Source organism: Ranitomeya variabilis, chromosome 7 (assembly GCF_051348905.1).
Source record: "Ranitomeya variabilis isolate aRanVar5 chromosome 7, aRanVar5.hap1, whole genome shotgun sequence".
In the NCBI taxonomy this organism is placed as follows: Eukaryota; Metazoa; Chordata; class Amphibia; order Anura; family Dendrobatidae; genus Ranitomeya; species Ranitomeya variabilis.
Window position 1 is genome coordinate 205,476,949 of NC_135238.1, and position 14,553 is coordinate 205,491,501.

At 42.3% G+C, this 14,553-nt stretch overlaps 2 protein-coding genes across 3 annotated transcripts in view; both read right to left on the minus strand.

Moving 5' to 3' along the window:
- The window catches only part of SP5 (Sp5 transcription factor), a 29,517-nt gene extending 29,259 nt beyond the window's left edge, over positions 1 to 258 (minus strand). Inside the window, exon 1 of the mRNA XM_077272740.1 lies at positions 31 to 258. The gene's annotated coding sequence lies outside the window, so the exon portion shown is untranslated. The remainder of the gene's footprint in view (positions 1 to 30) is intronic.
- A 9,353-nt stretch (positions 259 to 9,611) lies between these two features.
- Positions 9,612 to 14,553, minus strand: part of MYO3B (myosin IIIB) — a 334,653-nt gene continuing 329,711 nt past the window's right edge. For both annotated transcript variants that reach the window (XM_077272741.1, XM_077272742.1), the window contains one exon: positions 9,612 to 11,934. The gene's annotated coding sequence lies outside the window, so the exon portion shown is untranslated. The remainder of the gene's footprint in view (positions 11,935 to 14,553) is intronic.

Genomic DNA, 14,553 nt, shown 5'->3' on the forward strand with positions numbered 1-14,553 from the left:
CTTAATGTTCTAGGTAACAAATTCACTTACCCACACTAGTTGGTTTACAGCAGGGGGTGTCTAATGGGGCTTTATACGAGACGGGCCAGGAGTACTGAAGTGTTATAGTGAATACTGCAAAGAATTGTGGGAGTTTCCATGTGTATAAAAGGTCACAATTAACTGCAATCAGTGGTTTACATGTTTATATTGCAGCAGCCTGATAGGTAAGGGGAGCAAAATATGGAGGGTTTGCTTATGTGTGACTGCCCAACCTCTACAGAAAATGGGTGTGTGATGTGTATACACAAATTTTAGATTTCATTCTACATTTAATTTTTTTTTATTTTTTTGGTTTACGTGCACAGGGAACAGCTTTCATGGAACCATGTCCACTTTGCTTGGACAGCTAGACACCGCAGCATTTCTGTGCACAAAAAATGCAGCATTTATGCAATGTATGAACAGTCTAAATGTTAAAACAAAGTGGATGTGGTTTCATGAAAATTCTGCCCTGGATGTGTTTAAATACACGGTTGTACTTTGCGGTTTTGGTGCTCTCTATAGGCTTCTATGTGAAGCCTGAAAAAACATGTAAAAAGGCTATTGCACTTTTAAATGTAGTAGAGAAAAGCTTTGACTCTATTAGTGTTAACCCCTTCATGACCCCAGCTTTTTTCAGTTTTGCTTTTTCATTTTCATTGTCCTCCGTTATTTCCAAGCAACACATCATCCCTGCCATACACCTTGGGAGCCATGGGGACCCTGCTTCACGTGTGGGAAGTGTCACCATCTTGCTGCAACAGCATCGCCCCAGAGGACCCCTTAAAGCAGTGTCGATCCCCTCTGACCGAGAACCACAGGTGGCGTCACGAAAATAGACTTTATTCATCCCTTAAAAGACCTTTCCCCTTTTCTTGAGTGCCCAGGGCACGGATCGGGTTGCAGACACCGTGACATCCCCTTTAAGAGCGACCGGACCCCGTGCCGAGTACCCCAGGCCCTGGCGGGCGACTCAGATACACTTTTTTTTTTTTTTAAACAGTTTATTTCTATGCACAAGTATAATCTGCACGTCATCTCAGAGTTAACAATGCAGCTTCAAATAACAAAATTCTCTCATGCTGATCAGTGCAGGCTTTGCCTTTTAGCTTTAGTTGCTGGGAGACAAAATGACAAGGAAAAAAATAGGATAAAATAGCGTTTTTGTAATTGTTTATAATTTTTTTTTTGCAATCTTATAGAAAAAAAAATATTTTCCAGCTAGAATACAGGGACCTAGAAATACACTGCCATGTACATATCTATTTCCATGTACTAGTATAATCAGTCTAAAGTGCAGCTACAATTATTCGAAATGCTCCCATACTTGTCCGTATAGGCTGTGGCTCATAGCTTTAGCTGCTACCTGCAAAGGTACATGATGTGGGTTTGATTCCTAGGGAGACCAGATTCTCTGCACAAAAAAGAGCTTTTATTATACCGCAAGAGATGGCGTGGTCCCCAACTGATGGGCTTCTCTGGTTTTGATCCAGCGCTTCCTTTCTTCCTACAATTGCCGTCCCCCTTCCCTGCTTCATGTGGATACTGCATCCTATAACATCCACTCAGTGTCCCCCAATTGCACTCCTGTGTAGGTGCCCTTATCTCTACATGCACAGGGACAGGCCAGAGAGCGCTGATGATCCGCAAATGTCTTCACATGCGCACTATAACACTTTGAGGCACAGGATCAAGACCAGAGATTCCCATCGGACCAGACCATGCAGTCTGTGGGTATAAAAAAATTTTTTTTGTGCTACACAGAGGGGATTGGGGACTAGATACACCAAACTAGAATGATGTAAAAGGTCTTAAGATGCTGGCTGTTTTTTATATTGGGGAAACCTGATGACAGGTTCCCATGAAAAGAAACTTCTTTGGAATTATTTGCATCTATCAAAGACTGCCATTTTGAAAATCCCATGCTCCACAAAGGAGTTATCTGGGCTTGGGACAAAAGTGTGCAGCCACTCTATGTGAAAACTGACTGAGAAAAATTAGGGGAAATAGAGCACTTAAACTTCAAAATAATAAGAAAAAATAAATATGAAATTCTTTACTAATAGCATGTGTAAATGAAATACTGATTTGCACATTTATTGTTATCATGTGATTATTAGTGTAAGGCTAGGTTCACATTGCGTTAGGGCAATCCGTTTAGCGCATAGCGCTAGCGGGTTGCGCTAACGCAATGCTTCCCTAGGGTCCGCGTTCGGTGTCCCCGCTAGCGCAGATCCCCGATCTGCACTAGCGAGGAACGGACCTCGGGCGCGCCGCGGACGCTGCAAGCAGCGTCCGAGGTCCGTCACTCAAATGACGCGACATCGCTAGCGCCCGCCCAATGTGGGCGGGCGCTAGCGACGCGCTCACCATTACAGGCTATGGCGGCGTTAACGGACTACGTTAACACCGCGTTATGCCACGGTGTAACGTAGTCCGTTAAACGCGGTCACATAACGCAATGTGACCCTAGCCTAAGAGCCAAACATTTTTTGCGTGTCTTCAGCACTTGCTCTGATAATTTGGTGAGATTTTATTTAAATTTTACTATGCATTATATTTACTAAATCCATGGAGTCACATTGTTCTAAAGTTACAAATTGGAAGTAATCCTGATTAGTTTGTGCAGAAAATACACATAGGGGAGCGGATAGAGAACTCGCTAACCATAAAAGCTTATACTCTACAGGAGAGGTAAGACCCCACTGACCATAGGAGCTTACACTCTACAGAAGAGGGAGGACCCTACTGACCATAAGAGCTTGCACTCTACAGTAGAGAGAAGACCCTACTGACCATAATAGCTAACACTCTACAGGAGAGGGAGGACCCCGCTGACCATAAGAGCTTACACTCTACAGGAGAGAGAGGATCCCTCAAACCATAAGAGCTTACACTCCACAGGAGAGAGAGGACCCTACTGACCATAAGAGCTTGCACTCTACAGGAGAGGGAGGATCCTACTGACCATAAGAGCTTACAGTCTACAGGAGAGGGAAGACCCTACTGACCATAAGAGCTTACACTCTACAGGAGAGGGAGGACCCCGCTGACCATAAGAGCTTACACTCCACAGAAGAGAGAGGACCCCACTGACCATAAGAGCTTACACTCTACAGAAGAGGGAGGACCCTACTGACCATAAGAGCTTACACTCTACAGAAGAGGGAGGACCCTACTGACCATAAGAGCTTACACTCTACAGAAGAGGGAGGACCCTACTGACATAAGAGCTTACACTCTACAGAAGAGGGAGGACCCTACTGACCATAAGAGCTTACACTCTACAGGAGAGGGAGGACCCTACTGACCATAAGAGCTTACACTCTACAGAAGAGGGAGGACCCCACTGACCATAAGAGCTTACACTCTACAGAAGAGGGAGGACCCTACTGACCATAAGAGCTTACACTCTACAGAAGAGGGAGGACCCTACTGACCATAAGAGCTTACACTCTACAGAAGAGGGAGGACCCTACTGACCATAAGAGCTTACACTCTACAGGAGAGGGAAGACCCTACTGACCATAAGAGCTTGCACTCTACAGTAGAGGGAGGACCCTACTGACCATAAGAGCTTACACTCTACAGGAGAGAGAGGATCCCTCAAACCATAAGAGCTTACACTCCACAGAAGAGAGAGGACCCCACTGACCATAGGAGCTTACACTCTACAGAAGAGGGAGGACCCTACTGACCATAAGAGCTTACACTCTACAGAAGAGGGAGGACCCTACTGACCATAAGAGCTTACACTCTACAGGAGAGGGAAGACCCTACTGACCATAAGAGCTTGCACTCTACAGTAGAGGGAGGACCCTACTGACCATAAGAGCTTACACTCTACAGGAGAGAGAGGATCCCTCAAACCATAAGAGCTTACACTCCACAGGAGAGAGAGGACCCTACTGACCATAAGAGCTTGAACTCTACAGGAGAGGGAAGACCCTACTGACCAAAAGAGCTTGCACTCTACAGTAGAGGGAGGATCCCTCTAACCATAAGAGCTTACACTCTACAGGAGATGGAAGATCCTACTGACTATAAGAGCTTACACTGCACAGGAGAGGGAGGACCCTACTGACCATAAAAGTTTGCACTCTACAGTAGAGGGAGGACCCTACTGACTATAAGAGCTTACACTGTACAGGAGAGGGAGGACCCTACTGACCATAAAAGTTTGCACTCTACAGTAGAGGGAGAACCCTACTGACTTTAAGAGCTTACACTCTACAGGAGAGGGAGGACCCTACTGACTATAAGAGCTTACACTGTACAGGAGAGGGAGGACCTACTGACCATAAAAGTTTGCACTCTACAGTAGAGGGAAGACCCCTCTAATCATAAGAGCTTACACTCTACAGGAGAGAGAGACTTACCCAGTGACTCTGGAGATGAAAAATGGCTCTGCCAAACAAAACTGTGCTCCACTGGGAACTGCTGATCTGTGATGGTCCATTATACTGACCACCACTGTACAAGGCATGATAATTCACTGGATGTCATAATTATAGGGCATTATGGGGAAGCCAACATGACCACACAAAAAGACGTTAGCCCACTCTCTGATGCTTCATTAATGTTGCAAATCGGGGCAGGCAATTTTCTTTATTTTTGTGAACCATGAATTGAATCTCAAAAGTCTTCAAATGTGCGGTGAAGAAATTCGTCTTGAACTCTATCTTCCTTGGATCAATCTGCTCATCTCTATGTGCAGTTCTGCTATAACAATCAACTCTACTGTCCTCCCTGAAGGAATATAGCTACTTCATCAATTAAAGCTTCTATACAGGGGATCATGACATTCTTTAGCAGATCACCTCTGTAATGCAAGGATATTTGCTTTTTTCATTGCCCCAACAAGCTATTTTCTTTTTGCAGAAATTACTTTTTTGTTTTGTTTTTTGGATTGCGCAATATTCTCCCATCGGTCACCACCATTCATTCCATGATCACGGTTCTTCCCGTTCTTAGTGCTCGGTCTGGTTGTGCGAACAAACATTTTATGCATTTCTTCTACATATTCGCAATAGTAAGCAGGTGCTTAATAAAAGAGCTATTAGATGTTATATGTTCCCAGATTTTGCAGATTTATCCACTAAGCATTTGGTGATGGCTGGGGAACAATGGAAATACCATTCCCAACATCAATGGTAACACTTCTGCTATCTTCTAACCTTCTGCATAGAGTCAGCAAGAGCTCATATTTTTTCACAAACAAGGAAGAAATACACAAGTATATTTAATGTAGTAATTTATTTATAGTAGTAACAGAAAAAGAAACTGATTAAAAAAAGCGCATAAAAAAACAAGACAAAATGAGAAGAAATGAACATGTTGGGTTAATATTTAGAAATTCAGTAACATAAATAAAAAAAATGTGTGCTAAAATGTAACTGTTTTTAATTGTAAACATTTGAAAGATACAATCTCTAATCCTTGTTACACTAATCTATTTTGGCCACAGAAACCAAAAGATAAAATCAAATACTATAAAGCTATAAAAATGTTTGAAATTAATGAAGTTTTAGCACATTTATACAATTCTCGAATCTCAAGCAAAGTCAGAGCATCGCAGAGTTTAACATTAACTGCTTTCAAGTGGATTATCCTGAAATCTTTAAAGTCAATGTCCACCCTTACCATTTTTTTATTTTTAAATCTACAGGGGTTTAAGGCTTTATTCACACCTCCAGTATTTTTTTTTATCAATATTTCATCAGCCAAAAACAGAAAAATGTAGAACATTTTTCAATTAGTTTTTCTCTCCTGGTTGTGGCATACAAATACGGATGCAAAATACTGACCAAATACTGATGTGTGAATAAGCCCTTAGGCTGCGTTCAAAAGTTGGGGCAATTGAGGCAAAAACGCACAGAATTTTCCGTAATCATCAAATCGTAGATATGACGCTATGTGGTTATACCAAAGATCATAGCAAGGAAAAAAAAAAACACACCACGGCCGTAATGTGAGAACGCACCCTAAATCTTTGTACTAATTAATTTCTAAAAGTTTTATAGTGCTTGAAGTTTTATTTCTTTTTATAAAACTGAGATCCAAACCTGCATAAAGTTGAATATTATAAAAATCTGCCCATTTGTTGCACAATACTAGGGAGCTTAGGAGCATACCAGATAATATATATATATATATATATATATATATATATATATATATATATATATATATATATATATATATATATTAACCCCTTGCAGCAACCAGGACAGGTTAAGGAGGGCCTGTTACCAGGTCAAAAGTAACCAGTTTTTGCTCGTTTTATTCCTATTGATCCTCTCAGTATTCTTTTTTTACCATTAAATCTGCCATATAGTTCCAGAGATATTAACCTTTTTACTTAGTGTCCGTTTTTATACTGTTTTCGAAGTGACCTTGGCTTACTGGATCCTCTGGGGTGTGTCTTTAGGCTGCTCTGCATAATTACCCTTTGAGACACGCCCCCTTGTAAACAACATGAAAACTATCACTTAGTAAAAAGCTCCATATTTTTGGAACCATATGTGGATTAAAAAAAAAAGAAATAGTATTCTCAGGAGTACAGCGAGAATAAAATAAGAGCAAAAGCTGGTTATAGGTGCCAGTATTTTTTTTCCAATTTTTTCATTCTCACATTCAAAGAGCTACAACTATTTTCTGTCAATGTAGGACTATTTTGTTTTGTTTTTTTGTAGGACGAGTTACATTTTTTAATACCACCATCTTGGTACACCTTTAAGTTATTAATTAGCTTCATTTTTGGGGAGGAAGAGCAAATGCAACCCCCCCCAAAAAAAACAAACAAACAAACAAACAAAAAAACAGCAATTCTCATTGTTCTCTACGTTTTTTTATTTACGTAACTTACAGTAAAGCTAGCTATATTCTAGAGTTGGTATGAATGCATTGATACAAGACATGCTTTTTTTTCTTTTACTTTTGCACAAATAAAATGTTTTATGGATTTAAAAAAAAAAAAGAAGAGAATTTTGTTTGTCCGGATCCTGAAAGCCGTAACGTTTTGATTTTCCCCCTGATATAGCTATATAAGGGCTCTTTTTAATGGTATGCCTTGTAACATATGCCTTATAAGTTTTTGACTCATTTTTATAAATTGAGCAATAATTGCAATAACAATACACTTGACTGATATTTAAGAAAGGTTTCATGGAGGTTAAGTCATGTCTGACCGACATGTTGGGTTTCTATGAGCACGTCTGTATGTTGGTAATGCGACTGATGTGATACATCTGGACTTTGTAAAGGCATTTCATACTGAACCACATAACAGCCTCAGGGTTCGTGCACATGACCGTAATGATCGGACGAGTGCTATCCATCATTTTGACAGATAGCATTCATGCCTATGTTTTTCTATGGGGCCGTGCACATGTCTGACTTTTTTCCTCAAACCGAGTTGGTTCAAGGAAAAAATCGCAGCATACATGAGTTGCCTCCGATAATCAGAACACAATCATCCATTCAAGTCTATGGGTCTGTTGAAAACATCGGACTGCGCTTGGATGACATCTGTTTGCTGTCCGATTCTTGTTCTCCACGTCTGAGAAACTTAGATCAAATCACACTATGATCACACTCTGATCAAACTTTCATCAGAGTGTGATTAGATTAATCGGATCTATTTTTTTATTTTATTTTTCCGGAAAGAGGAATAGTCGTGTGACACCAGCCTTATACTGAAGCTTCAAAAGCTAAAAAATGGGGACACTTCATGGACGATGGTAAAAAAAAACAAAACAGTTGAGTGACAGGAAACAAAGCGTCGTTGTAAATGGTACATTTTCTGAATGGGATAAAGTCAGCAGTGGGGTCCACAAGGACCTGTTGCGGGAGCAGTGGGGTCCACAAGGACCTGTTGCGGGAGCAGTGGGGTCCACAAGGACCTGTTGCGGGAGCAGTGGGGTCCACAAGGACCTGTTGCGGGAGCAGTGGGGTCCACAAGGACCTGTTGCGGGAGCAGTGGGGACCACAAGGACCTGTAGCGGGAGCAGTGGGGTTTACAAGGACCTGTTGCGGGAGCAGTGGGGTCCACAAGGACCTGTAGCGGGAGCAGTGGGGTCCACAAGGATTTTTTAGGCCCAATTCTTTTTAATTTCTTTATTATTGACCTTGTGGTTTGGACCGAGAGTAAAGTGTCAGTCTCAGATGAGGCTTAATATTAATAAATGTAGAGTAATGGCCAAAGTAATCTTATTGCTGCATTTACATAAAATGGGAGCATACTCGGGACTACAGAACAGGAGAAGGACTTGGGTATTCTGGTTACAAGTAAGCTGAACAGCAGTACTCAATGTCAAGCAGCAGCCACAAAAGCAAACAAGGTTTTAGGATGTATAAAATCACTTGTAAGGCCACATCTAGAATACGGAATCCATTTAAGAAAGATATTGGGCAGTTAGTCAGGTTAAAGGGGGACAACTAGATTATTACAAGGGATGGAAGACCTCTCCTACAATGAAAGATTGGAAATGTTGGGCTGTTTTTCTTGGAAATAAGATGCCTTAGAGGAGATCTCATTTACATGTATAAATACATGTGTGGTCAATACAAAGGACTAGTGCATGGCATGACTTATTCCTTCCAAACACCGTACAAAGGACCAGGGGGCACTCCTTACGTGTTTAGAAAAAGGTTCTTTACAGTTAGAGCAGTCAGACTGGAATGGCCGACCACAAGAGGTAGTAATGGCCAACCCTACAACAGCTTTTATACAAGGGCTGGATGCTTTACCTACATCAAATGACATTATGGGTTCTAAATAATCTAATGACAGAGAATGCATCCTGGTGGAGAAAGAGTGATGTGTTGTGAATTGGATTTTTTGGCTCCCTCTTGTGGTCACTATCGACATGACACTTTGAGTTTCTTTCCTCAGCTTGGTACCCACCTGGCTCGTTAGTCCAGGGGTGTTGCTATTTAAGCTTCCTGGATTTTCAGTCTGGTGCCTGGCATCGTTGTAATCAGTTCCTTTCTGTTTGCTCCTGTCTGCTGGTCCTGGTTCTTGCAAAATAAGCTAAGTCCTGCTTCCTTATTTTTTGGTTATTTGCATTGCTCTTATTTTTGTCCAGCTTGTACTAAATGTGATTCCTGATTTTGCTGGAAGCTCTAGGGGGCTGATATTCTCCCCCCGGGCCGTTAGACGGTTCGGGGGTTCTTGAATATTCAGCGTGGAAATTTTGATAGGGTTTTTGCTGACCGTATAAGTCATCTTCCTATATTCTGCTATTAGTCAGTGGGCCTCTCTTTGCTAAAAACCTAGTTCATTCTTACGTTTGTCTTTTCTTCTTACCTCACCGTTATTATTTGTTGGGGGCTTGTATCCAACTTTTGGGGTCTTTTCTCTGGAGGCAAGAAAGGTCTATCTTTTCCCTTCTAGGGTTAGTTAGTTCTCCGGCTGGCGCGAGACGTCTAGAACCAATGTAGGTACGTTCCCCGGCTGCTGCTATTTGTGGTGCTAGGATCAGGTATACGGTCAGCCTAGTTACCACTGCCCTATGAGCTGGTTTTTGTGTTTGCAGACTTGGTAATAACTTCTGAGACCCTCTGCCATTGGGGTCATAACAGTGATGGACCCAAGTCTACTTTCTTCCTATGTGACTGTGATTCACCATGTACAAAGAAAGGCAGCATCTCATCATTCATTTAACAAAATGCCCAGTTTATTGTTATACAGCAGTATAGGTCCACAAAGTCAAAGTTGCTGGTGGGTACCTTGGCATCCCAGTCTGACACTGAATGCAGCCACTGGTTACAACCAATTGGTTTCAGCAATTACATGTTGCCCTCTGGTAAACCAAGATGGAGAGAACACCAGAGGGTTGGATGGCTGGCAGTAGGAAAAGAGGAGTTTAGCTTCTTTTTTTTGTTATTATTTTAGCACATTTGCAGTAGTTTTTCAATTTTTAGTTAGAGAATGGTCAGATTTAGTGATGAGCGAACATGCTAAGATAAGGTGTTATCTGAGCATGCTCGGGTGCTAAATGAGTGTCTTCGGCGTGCTCGAATATTATGTTCATGTCCCGACTCCCCACGCCTGCATGCCTCATGGCTGTTCGACAGCCACAACACATGGGGTATTGCCTGTTTGTTAGGCAAAGTATGGAGTAACCTCCTAAGCTGCTCCTACTGGTGACAGCAGACAGCCAGGTCTTCATCTATTAGGCAGGGGTGCTACATCAGGAAAATGGAACTCCAACCACCAAAGAGATAAATCAATTAAAACAAGTAAACAGTAAGCATGGGATGTTAATAAAAAAAAGTAAACAAATAACACTTGTTAAAGGGCGGGCATTTACATTAACCATAACGTCACATTTAAGAAACAGATATTGCAAAATAAATTCTATAATCCATATGTTGGGTGTATTGTTTCTTTATATACAAGTTTTTCTTTGTGTCCATCTTTATAAGTAAACAAGTTTGTACTAATGGAACTTTCAGTTTTGGAAGGAGGAGGGCTTGCCCAGAGTCAGTTGGTTTATTCAGGCATTAGCTAAGGCTTTATACGTTGCACTAGACATGTTGTGCCTATAATAGAGAGCGCCCAATGTCTGCTGTAGAGCTTATGAAGGGTTTGTCCTAGCCTGCCTTAGCTTTGCACCTGCACAACAGTCTCCTTTCTCGAACAGGCACCGACAGGCAAAACAAAGTGGAGGAACTGGTCAAAGTTCTCTTATGATGGTCATGGGGTCAGAGTTTTGGGGTTTTCTGGCATTATTGGATTTTAACTCGTTTATTCCTGCAGTTTTAAACGTGATGAGCGACAACCTATATTGATACAATAGGGCTATAATATGGTGGATCTGAATGGAAAAGTCTATGCAAGACTTGGCGTGCATTTACTCTGGCTGATTATTGTGAATAATTGTTTGTAGGAAAGTCCATTTCTTAGTAAGCGGGCAGTACAAACAGACTGCCAATCATCCAACGGAGAGCAAAATGCTTGTTCATTGGGGAAAATTATTTTATGCTTGCCGAGAAAAAAAAAAATATCCTCATTCTCGAGAGGGCATCACCCCACGACGCATGCTGTGGAGAAGAATGGCAGCCTATGTGCACAGAACCATTGATTAATGATCGTTTTGTGCACATAGGTAGCACAGCCGCCTGTCTAAACAGACTACTAAAGACTGCCGATTGTATGGGTTCTATAGAGCCGATCATCGGCCACTCGTCGGCTAGTGCAAATGAGACTTTAGAGAAGACGGCCATTGGCCTCTCTTCTGTTCTATAGATATCTTCTGTCAAACTTTACAAAAGCGATTGGAGGAGCAATCAAACACCAGGATATTTTTACAATTAAGGGACATTTATCAGAAAATTACACGTTTTTCTTTGAATTTTTGTTGATTTTTTTTTTTTGTGTGTGACTCTTCAGAGGAACATTTCGCTTTTCCTTACAAACCAATGGAGCCCACGCAATCGGATGCCACTTCTTGTATACTGCAGCTCCTTTTTCAGTTTTGGAGAGGCACTTTTAAAAGTGTTGTACAAAAATTCCTAAAGGATAAACGTCAATGTGTCCTTACAAATATGCCATTTTGCTGACTGTGATCATGAATGTCAATACCAGGGACAGAGGAGTAAACTTGAAATTTCGGTGCCCAGTCCAAAATCTGCAACGGAGCCCGCCACTTACCATACAGGGGAGCCTTTAGATCTCTGCACCAGGTCTGGGGTGCATCTGTTACCTCTGCAGCCATATAGCTACTCCCCTAACCAATGAAAAGTTTAATAAATGTGACTGCAGTGTATGAAAATCTTCCAGAAAAACTCCAAATGTAATTCCTCTTATTAAACTGAATACCATCAGAAGGTTTGAAGCATAAAAATATATTTTTTTCATATAAAGACACAACAGTATCAAAATCCTCGTCTTCATATTGTAGTCGCCTGAAATAAAAAAAATAAAAAAAATAAATAAAAAAAGTGCATAAAATACATTATTAAATGGACCATTTATTCATATTTTAACTTGCACATTACATTTCACATGGATGGAAATTCTGCATTTTCTGCACCAACATCTGCTTTAAAATATATAGCAAAAGATTAAAAAAAGAAGGAATAAAAATATGGAAGTAATGGAAAGCTTTAGGCTATTGGCTATGCAAACTGCGATGACACCACACGCGGTTTGGGAAGGACATCTGTGAATATCCATAGAGATTAACAAAATAGTGTTATGTCCTCAGATTAGGCACTCATCGCGGCTTTGATGTTCGGGGTCTGTGTTGTAGTAGAAAGAACCTATTGTTCAGAGGTCTCAATATGGAAGAGATCAAACTTTGCCCTCTTCAATTTCAAGGGATTTTGTTCCTGCTACCTGATACGTCTTCATTTTGTGCAGGCAGTTTTCATGTCAGGAGAGGTAGAGTTACAAAAGTCGAAGCCTAAAGGCATATATATGTAAAGTAGGTAACACATTATTGTCTGCGTGTGGTAATCCTTCCAAGGACCAAGCCACTTAACCATTTAAATGATCACTTTTGGCACTTGTGTCTCCAGAGAGAATAGAGGTTTGGAAATCGAATGGAGTAGATAGAAGTATTTATAAGTGCAAGTTACAAGTGTAGAAGATGATGACCATAATATCTTCAACGTGCTGCCATGTGAAACTACACTGAAGCAATTAGTCTGAAAAAGGACATTCTGTTGTTACCCCTCAAAGATAATCTACTAGTCAACGTTATAGTACCTTCTAATGGTATTACTCTTCTGCGCAATAGGCAGTGTGTAACTATCGCGGTTGCAGAGGGTGCAACCACAGTCAGACCTGTGTGGAAAGGGAACCGCCAATGCCAACTTCACCTGGATGCGCGTCCTCGGGTGCACATTCAGCTGAATTTCATTGCAGTGCAGACACCTGCCAGCTCCCCGCAATTCAATACATGCTACCAGCCAATGCGAGGTCAGCAGCAGACATCGGCTTACCTGTGATGGGCGGTGTATGGCAGCGACAAGGTCAACTGGCTGCTTCTGCATCTGCTGTAGAGGAGGACACCGCACGTCATGGGAAAATGTAAGAATAATCGTTTGTTTATTTTTAAAATGTGCTGGAAAAGAATGGAAGGGGGTCCAGGATGGGGAGCATTATACCAGGAAGTGCCCCAGGATGGGGGGGCTTTGTTATAGGCTGGGGACCAGGATAAGACATTATTATCCACAGTTGCCCAGGATGTAGGGCATTTATTATTGGAAGGGGCCCATGATGGGGGACATTATTACATGGTGGGGAACATTAATCCAGGAAGGGGCTCAGGATGGGAAACATTGTACCAGGAAGGGGCCCAGAATGGGGGATATTACATGATGAGGAACATTATACCACCAAGAAGCCCAGGAAAAGGGACATTTTTATAGCATGAGGTCCAGGATGGGGATTATTACCGGAAGAGGGGACATTACAGTAAGGATCCAGAGCAGGGGTCATTATTGTAAGGAAAGTGAATACACATGTCTTTATATGATCGAGAATGCTACACGGGCCCATACATCTGACCAACATGCAGGTGGGGGGCAAACTGAAGTTTGAAGTCACACATTCCCAATAAAGAATTTTTCCCAGTAAAAACCATAAGCTACCTATTACACCAGGAGATGTGTGAACCAGCGACTTAAGGCCCCGTCTCACTAAGCGATTTACCAACGATCACGACCAGCGATACGACCTGGCCGTGATCGTTGGTAAGTCGCTGTGTGGTCGCTGGGGAGCTGTCACACAGACAGCTCTCTCCAGCGACCAACGATCAGGGGAACGACTTCGGCATCGTTGAAACTGTCTTCAACGATGCCGAAGTCCCCCTGCAGCACCCGGGTAACCAGGGTAAACATCGGGTTACTAAGCGCAGGGCCGCGCTTAGTAACCCGATGTTTACCCTGGTTACCAAAAAAAACAAACAGTACATACTCTCCTTTCGGTGTCCAGGTCCCTTGCCGTCTGCTTCCTGCTCTGACTGAGATCCGGCCGTACAGTGAGAGCAGAGCGCAGCAGTGACGTCACTGCTGTGCTCTCACTTCTCACTGTACGGCCGGCAGTCAGTGAGAGCAGGAAGCAGACGGCAAGGGACCTGACGGACATCAGAAGGCGAGTATGTATTGTTTTTTTTTTTTTACATTTACGCTGGTAACCAGGGTAAACATCGGGTTACTAAGCGCGGCCCTGCGCTTAGTAACCCGATGTTTACCCTGGTTACCAGTGAAGACATCGCTGGATCGGTGTCACACACACCGATTCAGCGATGTCAGCGGGGCCTCAACGACCAAAAAAAGGTCCAGGCCATTCCGACACGACCAGCGATCTCGCAGCAGGGGCCTGATCGCTGGTACGTGTCACACATAGTGAGATCGCTATGGAGGTCGCTGTTGCGTCACAAAACTTGTGACTCAGCAGCGATCTCGCTAGCGATCTCGCTATGTGAGACGGGGCCTTTACTGCAAAACAGATTGAAAGGTTTTGTTTTCAGACTCTGCCATGTCAAACAATCCACATGTGTGGTCAGAAGCACAAAG